We start from the raw sequence: 11,802 nt of genomic DNA, 5'->3' as shown, positions 1-11,802 counted from the left end.
ACCATTGGTGGGACTCAAAGCGTTCTGCCTTTGGTTCTATTTGTGTGCCGGACAGGTATGTCCAAAGATACGACGCCTACGAGTGCAAGCAGCCATTGTGCGCTGGTACGTACGTAATATCGTAGAATCGCCTTGTGGCAACCTCTTCCTCTCTCTTCCTCCCTCCATCTCTCTCTCTTTCTCTCTCTCTCTCCTTCCCTCCCTCCCTCCCTCCCTCCCTCTCTCTCTCTCTCTCTCTCTCCATCAATGTTCAGCCGCTCCCGCTCTTTCTCTCGATCTCGTTCCCCAGGAAGAGCAAGCTGATCCATCTGTACGAACTGCTGTGCCGCATTGTTCTCAAATGGTACAGCTGGCTCCCCATACTCTCTCGTCGATGGTAGCGTGTATTCGCATGAAGCGGAGACTACTCGTATGCATCTCGCTCGACGATGACACGACAATACGAGATTGCATAAACGTATAATTATTTTAAAGGATGATTAATGTTATTAGGATATTAATAATTTATTGTGCGTGAATTCGAGGTGTTATATTCTCCTTCGTGCGAAGAAAAAACAGAAAAGTTTGACGACACGTACGCAGTACTTCCATTTTGGTCGACCGTTACAAATTAGATTCGGTCGAGTCTTTCCTTCTAATCTGTTTTATATCCATTGTGTCGAGAAGCTTTTGTCCAATGAAATTAAATGACAATGCAACGGCGACTAGGAAATACATCCGAGTATTTCTAAATTAAATCTGACATAATTGTGAAAATAATCGACACTCAATTTTATTGGAAAGTGAATTTCGCGGACGAGTACGTAAGAAGCATTGTCCAGTTGAAGTACTTCGAGCTTACTTGTTCACTGTGTACGGTACTCTAGCTTGTATTGTATTTTCGCGAAATTTACGGCTTTGCCTCGATAGATGGGAAATTTATCTACCTCCTACGTTATAGTGTTACGATAAAGACAAATGATAGAATTTTATCGTATAAAATTCAATAAGGAGTCACAGAAATTTTTGCATTGTTTTGTAACAGAATTTTCCATACATTATTATTTTCGTTCACGTTTACTCAAAAAAAAAAAAAAAAAAAAAAGCGAAATAACGAAATTGCATGGTTTTTGAATCGCTAAATATTCATTTACGGAGATATAATTTTGACATAAAGTTGTTGGCAATATTTGATGTGCGAAATGAAAACCCGTTATTTGCACGCATCATTGCATCACCGTAACGGCCGATAAAATTAGTTGTCCATATTTGATTTTGTATCTCATATATATATATATATATATATATATATATATATATATATATATATATACTTGCATACATACATACATACATACATACATACATACATACATACATACATACATACATACATACATACATACATACATACATACATACATACATATATATATATATGTATGTATGTATGTATGTATAAATAATATGATATGATATGCAATTCTTGGTAGAAATTTCCGACTTTATTAAACATTATATTATTTTAACGTTCATGTCTCTTACAAAATTGATATTTTAATTTCTATTGTCTATCAATATTATACATATATATATTACTTGTATATAAAAGACTTGCAAAATTATTTCATTATTATAAAGTTAATATTTTATAAGTTAAATAATAATAATTATACGCATATATTGGAAAATAATAATTTATCTATATATTAACAAAGCCTACAATATTATTTAATGTGATAATTATTTTGTTATGGAATTATAATATTAATTTGATACTTTACTTTAGATAGATATATAATATGTTCGCATTCTTTTATTATCTCCTGAAATAAATTATAATATGTGTTCAACTATGAACCGATATATATCTTAATACCAAAAATCTCCAAAGCTCTTTATACCGTGCTGTTTTGCGAAAATGCATAGGTGCACATATTAAATCAGGGTTTAAGAATTATGTGAAAGTGCAGGCTAAAATGTAGGCAGTTGTATTTCATCGTCGATAGAAATGAATTTACGGTCGACCAGCAAAGAAACATTCATGATTGTTTATGGCAGCGAGGTTTTCCGTCCTGGTTCTTTTACTGAGCGCGATCCTTTTTCTTCCTTCGTTCCTTTCGTACACATTTATGCATTCGCGAGGGCCGCGCAAATAGTTACGAGACTCTCGTAAAAAACGGACCATTGTTCATCGAGTTTACCATTTTCCACGTTTCTTCGCGACGCGACTTTTATCCCCCGCGGGAGCCGATTCGTTTTTCGAAGTTACGACTCACCTGGTACGCACTGCGCTTCATGCGGATATCTTATGGGACGCACTGAGGAGTGGAGAGACGGGGGACTCTGCATTACAATTACAGCGTAAAAAAGTTTAAGTCACTTAACACAGTGTGCCGTACAACTATCCCGACGGTATTAAAACTGAGAGGTACGCGAATACGTTTATGCAAACGCGGCGAAAGTCGCCTTATGTGCGACAACTGCATATGTAATATAAAAGCATGTTATCGAAATAAACCATTTTATGGTACTTTAAAACATGTTTGCGAGCATCGAATATTGATAAAAATATTTTTCTATTTACACAGTTTTCGGTGAATTGGTCATTTAAAGTGTTATTTGTGAATTGAGATAAAAGATGTGCATGTGCATGTGAGTGAAGATTACAATTTTAGTACGCAATTATTCTTTTCAAATCATTTGGATGAAAATAGTTAAAAATTTGGAATAATTTGGAATAAAATGGTTAGAAGTAGTACTAATAATAGAAATTATTACAATATATGAATAGAAAGAATTGCGATATTTAAAGAACTTTCATTGTTATTATTTTTATACATTTCTACAATTTAATTTATATTTCTCTCTCGAGATAGAATTATACATTATAATCAAATTTCTCACTCGAAAGCTTATAATATGTTAAGATAGCATATTATAATTGTGTGAATCCTTTAATGAAATTATAAGTATTTGTAGATGCTCTGTTAGAATTCGTTCATGGAGGAGGTAAAATCAGGTCTTCTACCATTACGTGTCGGAAGGTATTTGCAATGATTTATTTCACAGACGGGTCTGCCTGCCCCGTAACGCCCCACAGGAACCCAGCATTATGCGAGGGCGTATATGACTCTGAAGTTTCACGAGGATTCCGATATTTACTACCTCGCGTGCCGGATAGAGTTCTTTATACCGATTTTACGTACCAGCTGTTGTGTTCCTGTCCGTAACTCTGACTCTTTTCCGGGTAAAAAATGTAGGTCGCATATTTCGAAAACGCTCTGCACATGACGATTTACGAAGGATCATCGTCATCGCGACGAACCCTCCATCATATTTAGCCCTCTGTCAGTTACATTCCATCGGTTATCAAATTGAACACGTACGCGTTTTCATTCTGGTTTCATCTATCTAGAAATGATTCGAATAAGGATCGCGGAATAACATTGTCGTTAACGCACTTGCTACGTTTTGTCAAAAGCAAATATATCATGAACTTTTTTTATTTTTTTTTTTACACAATTAATTTAAAATCTTTGGAAAAATATAGGTCAAGGAAGCATGAATTATATTTCAAAGTGACATGAAAAATAATTTTTTTTTTTAAACACGAAGAGTCTAGTTGCGTATCGTTCTTTTTCGTTTTTTTAACATTACTTAGCCGTTTACCGCGAGCAGGATGTATCGATAATATTGCCGTGGCGAAAGGACCGAGTAAACCGCTATGGGTTTACGGCAAGCCAGATGGTGGAATACTACAGATTTGTGCACGACCACGAGAGGAGCACGTTTTTCCTATAACGATCTTATACGTTTTCATGCCCAGATTTGCCGACGCCGGTATGCGAAATTTAGCAAGCCAAGGGAGAAGTAAGCGACAAAATAATACCACGATTGGATAACGCGGTTGTATCCCTAAAACATGATTATATTATCATTTCACTCGCTATGGCTGCGATAGAAATGAATAACAGCTTGCACTGATGTGACTAAAAGATAATAAATATTAATATCGAGCATACACACACACACATTTGAAACAATTTAATCGATTGAATTCACTAGAAACGTAAATCGATAATACATTACATAAATAGACACCTTATTTACGAATAAATGGATATGACTTCCCGATGTGTTTACGAATTAATTGATACGATTGGACATGTACGCGATTAGTGATCAATAATAAAGTACATGTAGTTATGTCCTTCGCAAGTAGAAATTGCTAGAGTAGAGCAAAGTAAATGAGCATTTTCATTATTTAATGTGTCATGCTCAAAGTTCTCTAAGCTTTTTGCCTCGAAGATTTTAACGTACATACATATGATAATTACTTAAGTGAGTTATAATAATTAGCATTCATTTAAATGACTTTACCTTGGCTTCCACCAACGGCGTTGAATCTTGTCGGTCACTAAATCGCTATTTCATCACCACCGCGAGGCAAAAATAGTAAAGCAGATGCTAACTTCACATAAGTATCGTTAGAGAAAGTGCCGGTCGCTCTTTACGGCCCAAGAAGTTGGAATATCTTCGCGTAGAATGGGCCATTCCTGATGCGAATTACAGCCCTCTGCCGCTGTCTGCGACGACCATTCGTTCGGCACTCCAGCCGAGAAAGTCATTGTTCTAACGTGAATTTTCGTCAATTAATCGTCGCGCCCGCCCCCACACCCTACCATTCATCCAAATTAAATCGAGACGGAATGGAATTCCATTTAGCGTACGACCAAACGCGCTTGGTTCCGGCGGGTAGGTTCTGCTGTTGCGTGCTGTGCTCTTCCAACCGCGATCGCTCTTTCCGTTATTAACGGAGTTATTTTTATCTAGCTCGCGATCAACCGGGATAGTCACTTGTAGAAGTCGTTGAACCTATTCCTTGGTACTCGAGGTCCTTATCACGAACGTATAACATATGAGACACTCTCGATGCCGGTTTTACCGTAACGAGCGGCGAATAACGACGAGATATTCAAGTGTCGACGGGATGGTATCGTAACTATTCGCGTTATCGAAGCGGGATACACCTCGAGGCAACGATACCCTAGCTTGTAAGATTCCTCGCTGGATTTCACGCTGTTCATCTGTCGTTATATGGCGTACAGAATCGATCGTTCGCAGTCATTACGCGCGCATGCTGCGAATAGGAAGCGATTCGAGACCAGTTTCAGGAGGGGATGAAAGGCTAACGGGGGCAATGAAGGTGGACGCATATAGTGTTTTGAAAGTTTCAACAGCGACCGCTGCATAGCACGTATGGTACTGCCATGGTTCCGGATACGAAATTATAATTGCTAATCGACGCCTCGATCGTTATTTGCCGCAACCAAATTGAACTCGACCGCATATTGAATTGACTGATAATACAAGCCAGTCGTTGATCCTTTTTCAGTATTTTTCGACCGTTGATTGGAATCGATTAATAATTGATTTCTATAATATCATGACATTTACTAATTCATTAATTGCTAATTAGAAATACCGCAATTAATTTCGGGTCCGAACTGCGAGAGCTTCTCCGGTGGCAGAAAATGACAGTGTTGCAGAACCAACGTTGTTTCTTTTGAAAGTTTTTGTCGCATGCATGTTGCATATTTACGAGTATGGTCTTTTAAAGCTTGAGCTCTATTGATGCGGCATATTTTAAAGGTAACATGTAGGGAAAGAAAAAATGCATATTCATTCGTTTATCATTTGAAATCTTCTATTGTAGATGTATTTTTAGTTGCATTTCTTTTGAGCCGAACGATGGAATTGATCTAGAAAGATGATTTTGTGAGGACGTATCTGTGTAGAATCTATTAACTTGTACTCTCCCTCTTGTTCTCTTCTCTCTCTCTCTCTCTCTCTCTCTCTCTCTCTCTCTCTCTCGTTAGAGCACCATCGGCTTTTACACCGCACCGTTACAACGCCATTATTGTAACGATAATACCGGCCTTAGCGATCGTTGCCTAACGGTGTAATCTAGAACGTTCGTACATAACATGCTTTGGGCGCTAGCCCACAATTCCGAGAGCGTTTCAGGCCGTGTAGCGAATGAAATTTGTTTCGATTGGCTAGTACATCGATCTCGCGCGCGCAAACTATTCCTTTGACGTGTGCATTTTCCCCGACAGATTTCATCGTCGCTCCTTCGAAAGCTCTATCTCTCTCTTTCTTTCTCTTTCTCTCTGGCATGTCCATGTCGGGGCAAGTAAATGCAGTTCGCGTATAGAAGCGCCGAGTGCGGTCACGACATCGCGGTAGTCTTGAATGGAAACTAAACTAGGTTCGATCGCGAGACACAAAATAACAACAACGATAGTTTTTGCGACCGAAGATAACATTGTTTCCAAATCTCTACCGTCTAAAACGCCAAACATAAAATATATTGCAAATTACACAGACATGTTTTGTTTCTAGAAAAAAATTACAAACATTAAGCTTATTAAGCATTGTCCATCGCGGCTTAAAAATTTATGTATTCAGGTTATAACTTCTCTTGCGAAAAGTGTATTCTCTTGGCGACTTTCTCTCTATAGCAGCGACGCCTTCTGATTACGTCACTTACGACCCTTAAAATGAGCATGTCGGTCTAGATCTCCCCACCGTTCCACGGTTTCTGACGGAGCTTCTTTGTGTGTGTTATATTACTAGACGACAAGCGTGATTACCTTCGTCCAACAATGTCGTAGTTGCTCACCGGAAGAGCCGCAGTCTCAATTCCGCGGACTTAAAATTTCACGACGAAGAATGTCGGGCGGATGTTACATTTAAGCCATTCTCTGTACGCTGGAGGGCGCATGCATGTACGCGTATACCTTTGTGATACCCATACTACCTTGCGGCGTGCTCAAATAATTGATGATCGGCCTCTCCTGTTTGTCTCGTATAAGTCGAGTTTAGTTATTCTATTAAAGCCGCAGTGCAGCCGATCGACGCTTGATACAGCTTACCACCATTCGCCGCGTTTATGCGAAAACCGCCAGCGCAGCCCTGTGGATACGGATACGTAGCGTGATTATATGTGGTCCGTATATACAAATCTCAACAATAATTTATTCCGTAGCGAATCATCAACGCCAGACTTCTCTCCGGTTTGCGCGGATATCGATGGTATTTTGGAGTGAATGCTAGAGGGTATTGTATTATATTAAACAGGAGAACGTCAAATATGCAATTTACCTTTAATTAAACATTTCCACGACAGTAATTTTATAATGAATTTATCGCAGCTTTGATATATGTTCAGTATTGAAGAGATTTAATAAATACAATAGTATTTTATTCATTTGATGTTTATTAACGGTAATCTTTTATTTCATTATAATTTTCTATTTATCATGCGCTTTCGCTCGAAGAATTTTTAAATAAATATACAGGGTGACCCATTTTAACTTAGGCAGCCAAATAACTCGAAAAATAAGCAAGATAGAGAAAAATGTTTTAGACAAAAGTTGTATGGTTTCGAGGGGGCCATAAGATGGTATCATTGGTTTGACCTTGAAGAGTCATTTGAAGGTCACGTGAAGGTCACTTCAATTTTTTTAAATGGAACATCCTATATATTTTTGTACATTCTTGTAGCTCATCTCGAGAGCTTTCCAAAACACTATAATTAAGTACATTTTCGTTAAGTACTTTTTGAGTTATGAGGCTTGAAATAATTTCTTAATTTTACATAAACCGTAAAATATCTTGTAAAATATTCATTTTTCGATTATCTTACCTTAATACTTTTATGTACAAAATAATGAGAGGAATCAATTGGTGTAAAGAAAACACATAGTTGTTTCGAAGAAAAAATATGTAATTTGCAATTAACAATTCCATATTTTTTCTTAAAAACAACTATGTGTTTTCTTTACACCAATTGATTCCTCTCATTATTTTGTACATAAAAGTATTAAGGTAAGATAATCGAAAAATGAATATTTTACAAGATATTTTACGGTTTATGTAAAATTAAGAAATTATTTCAAGCATCATAACTCAAAAAGTACTTAACGGAAAGGTACTTAATTATAGTGTTTTGGAAAGCTCTCGAAATAAGCTACAAGAATGTACAAAAATATATAGGATGTTCCATTTAAAAAAATTGAAGTGACCTTCACGTGACCTTCAAATGACTCTTCAAGGTCAAACCAATGATACCATCTTATGGCCCCCTCGAAACCATACAACTTTTGTCTAAAACATTTTTCTCTATCTTGCTTATTTTTCGAGTTATTTGGCTGCCTAAGTTAAAATGGGTCACCCTGTATATGTATATCAAATAGATTTGTGTTTTAGGATTAAAATACAGTCGTTATTTGGCAAAGAACGTTCGTATATCGACGTTAATCCTTAACAGGAGACAATAGCGCGAAAACTTGAGCAGTTTCATGCTCGAGAGGTTGTTGCCATTTAGTAGCCGACTTGATCGTTGAAAGCAGAAAGAAGAGAAAAGCCTCGGTGCAATCATTCTTTATATGGTTAGCGCGTGGTATCGAAGAATGGACGTTTTACACGGGAGCTTAGGGAGCGATCAGAGAAAGTACATCAAACAGCAAAGGCGACTTTTTAGCAGCAATTATGGGAAGACCTGAAAGTATATCATTGTAGAGATCCTAAACTCCTAAATTTAACGGACAATCTATCGTCCAAATGTATTGATTATTATATATATACAACTATATGTACTCGAATGGCTAAAAATCACAGAGTCGGAATTTTTCAGATACAATCTACATGTTAAATGTATCATCCGTGACGACATAATTTTTATAATTATATATATGTGTGATATTTAATAATATATCTAAAAAATTCAAAATTTTTAATTTTATTTTAATATAAAAATGTATATAAAAAGAATTATTCGTATAATTGAGAGATTCAATTTTATCAAGATGATAATAAAAACGCAGGAACTAGATATCTTTTACTACGTTATTAAAATTTGCACGATAATCCACAAAACCATGATATTGATTTTCTGATTCTACTTGTGTCCAGCTGTTACCGGCTTTACGCTCGCTTTATACGCGGGGCGAGTCTTTTTCACATCAGATTACGTCCATGCCGTCTGGCAATATACACATCTCATGTATTTCAAAGAGGTAATACTTCATTTTCTCAACCCTTTCTACAGGAGGAAAACACGTTTATTAATAGGAAGAAGAAAATTATTTTCTCCAAGTTGTTTTCTCTTAAAACATTTAACAAGTTTTGAACGCTCGCGCAATCATTAAGTCAGAAAATTAAGAAGTGTTATTTAAACTTACAATTAGTCCGGAATAATATTCGTTAATCTCCCTCTTTAAATCATTTAAATTATGTGTTCTAAAAAAGAGTACTAAACTCCGATGAAAAATTAAAGGAATAACTATTAATATTAATAGATTTAATTCACGAAAGTAGCTGGTTGAATAATAATACCTGCATATTGTGAAGTGTTCGACATCTGCGGCGTTTTTAATAACGATAAATCTCGGATAACGCCGGTTTTGCACGATATAAAGTATCGCCATGATACTTGTCTCGCGATAAAGAATCGCTACCGCTGGCAAAAAGCGTCGGCTCGCGATGCGGGAAACCATTGGGGAAGCTTTATACTTCCAATATTATCTCGCCCGCAATTTCTCACTAGGAGTCCGCCTGGCCCGCGCCCGTAATGCTCCCCGGGCTTAATTCTTCGCCGGACTTATGATCTTTCCGACCTACCTATATTCATAGGAACCGATATACTATTATCTAGCTGATTTTGCGTTACATCGCGATCATTACAAAGCCAATCTTTTTCTCCAACATGAAAACTTTAAAGCAATCTTGTTTATTTACCTTAATCCGACCTTCTCCATCTGTAAATTATTTTCAAACTCGGCGCTCTTTCCGTGACAGTCGTTTCCTTCGGCCAGGTGTTCGCGACGCGAGAAAGCTTCGAGCCAATCGCTTGAGAGCCAGCCCTTGTAACTTCTCGTTTCGTTGCGAACAAAGTTACAGAGCGGACACCGATCCCTTAAGCTCTACTCTTCCGCTTGTACTACACATAAAGGATTTCAAAGAAATGCAACGTAGCGTATGCACGGAAAACTTGTGTCGAGGGATGTAATCTATCCATCCTTAAAATAATTCTCTTGTAGCAACGAGCGGGCTGTTTTTGAAGGAAATAAAGATTTTCTCTGAAGATTTCTCAAGGAAAATGATGAAATGCATGAACTTGCGCATCATGATTCAGCTGTCGTCAGGTCGCGTTTCGACGACGGGGCTCGTTGTAGCCAAAAATAGCGAGAGCAGCTTGTGGGAGGCCACTGACGGTATTAAATTGGTCGCGCTACCTTAATGAGCAGAAACGTACGGGATCGCTGGAATCTGGTTGTGCATTCCTTTACGTGCGAATAGTGCAGTTAGAAGAGGACACCGACAAGGACGCTGACAAGAAGACGATGCCAATTGTCGGTGACGTTTACACAACGAGTGGAGGACTCTTAGAAGAGAGAGAGACGGAAAAAGGGGAAAGAGAGAATTTCTCGATCCTATCCCACATGACGAATGATCTGTCAAGTAGTTACCGTCTAATGCAGCAGACAGAAGCGCGAAAATACCGCTGATTATGTGCTATTCTTTGAAAGCGTGCCAAAATACACTCACCGTGCGAGACCATGAATGACCGCGAAATATGGTGTAAACAGCACCGAATACTCTCGTTCGTTCCGAATCGTAGTTATCTCGTAGCGATCTCGCTGTAAATGGCGCAACTGCGTTAATTACGCGCCAAATGCCTGAATTTTATTCGTGGATTGCGATTTAACTATACGAAAGATCAGTAACATATACATTAACATCAATACATTCTTTTAACTGATGATATTTTTATTCGCAAGTTAATGTATTGATTAGTTGAATATAATATAATATAAACTTCGACAGTAAAACGTCGTCGTTAACAGACCATTAAATTTTATTTAAAACTATAAAGAGTAAATCATCTTTTTTTATATATTTTTTTTATATATGAATATTTCAATATTCTCGTCACAAAAGTCATTTGTCCATTATTTGTCTTTCAAATGCCTTTCCCACTGTATGTCGCACTTGTAATGGTATAAAAGCAATACATACGTAAAATTATAAATAGCATTCCATTAACGCTTTTCAATATTTTTTAATATTTCACGCCGAGATTACTCGTTACATAATACAGTTTCTCCTCATGACCAGCGGTGTCATGTCATTTTCAACGTATGTCGATAGATACGTCGCTTCTTCCTCACCGAAGCGGCTTATTGAATCTGCAATCGTGTGTATGACAGGTATCCATTGATGTTTCGCGTCCGGCTTGGATGTCAGAGTTAGAGATGTGGATAAACGAACGAAGCTAGAAACACATTTATTCTCGCTAGACAGTCGACGAAGAGATGTGATATTGTTAGGTCCGTCCTCTTTCTGTCTCTCGAGAATTTTTCCTCGATAAGAATTCTTTTCCCTAATTAAAATATTCATGTGTTGATATGAATGAAGAAAAATTTTCTCTTTCGTAATTATTACACCTATTAGGTGAAATCGATTTATTTTATGCTGAAACAGTTTTCGCACATAACATGCAAATTTTAAAATAGAATAAATAATATAAGCATTAAAAAAATTATAAAATATAAATTATAAAATATAAAATATAAAAATTATAAAATATAATGTTTTTCTATGTCCACTAAAAAGTAAAACTATATTAGAAAATTAATAATTAAAATATTTATTATTTACATTTATATTTACACCTTGAAAAATAAATATATCATTAAATCGAGAAAAGTAGAGATAAGAAGAATATAGAGAGTAGAGATAAGAAAAATAAGA

The 11,802-nt window shown here is 36.8% G+C and overlaps 1 protein-coding gene across 4 annotated transcripts in view; it reads left to right on the top strand.

Moving 5' to 3' along the window:
* The window catches only part of Kek5 (leucine-rich repeat, immunoglobulin-like domain-containing kekkon 5 protein), a 269,622-nt gene that overhangs the window by 43,022 nt on the left and 214,798 nt on the right, over positions 1 to 11,802 (top strand). The window lies entirely within an intron of this gene.

The sequence above is a fragment of the Camponotus vicinus genome, unplaced genomic scaffold (assembly GCF_025532165.1).
Source record: "Camponotus vicinus isolate PSW18456_S1 unplaced genomic scaffold, iyCamVici1.0 SCAF_4, whole genome shotgun sequence".
NCBI lineage: Eukaryota > Metazoa > Arthropoda > Insecta > Hymenoptera > Formicidae > Camponotus > Camponotus vicinus.
The sequence above is the reverse complement of the archived record's forward strand: the minus strand, read 5'-3'. Positions and strand labels throughout refer to the sequence as shown.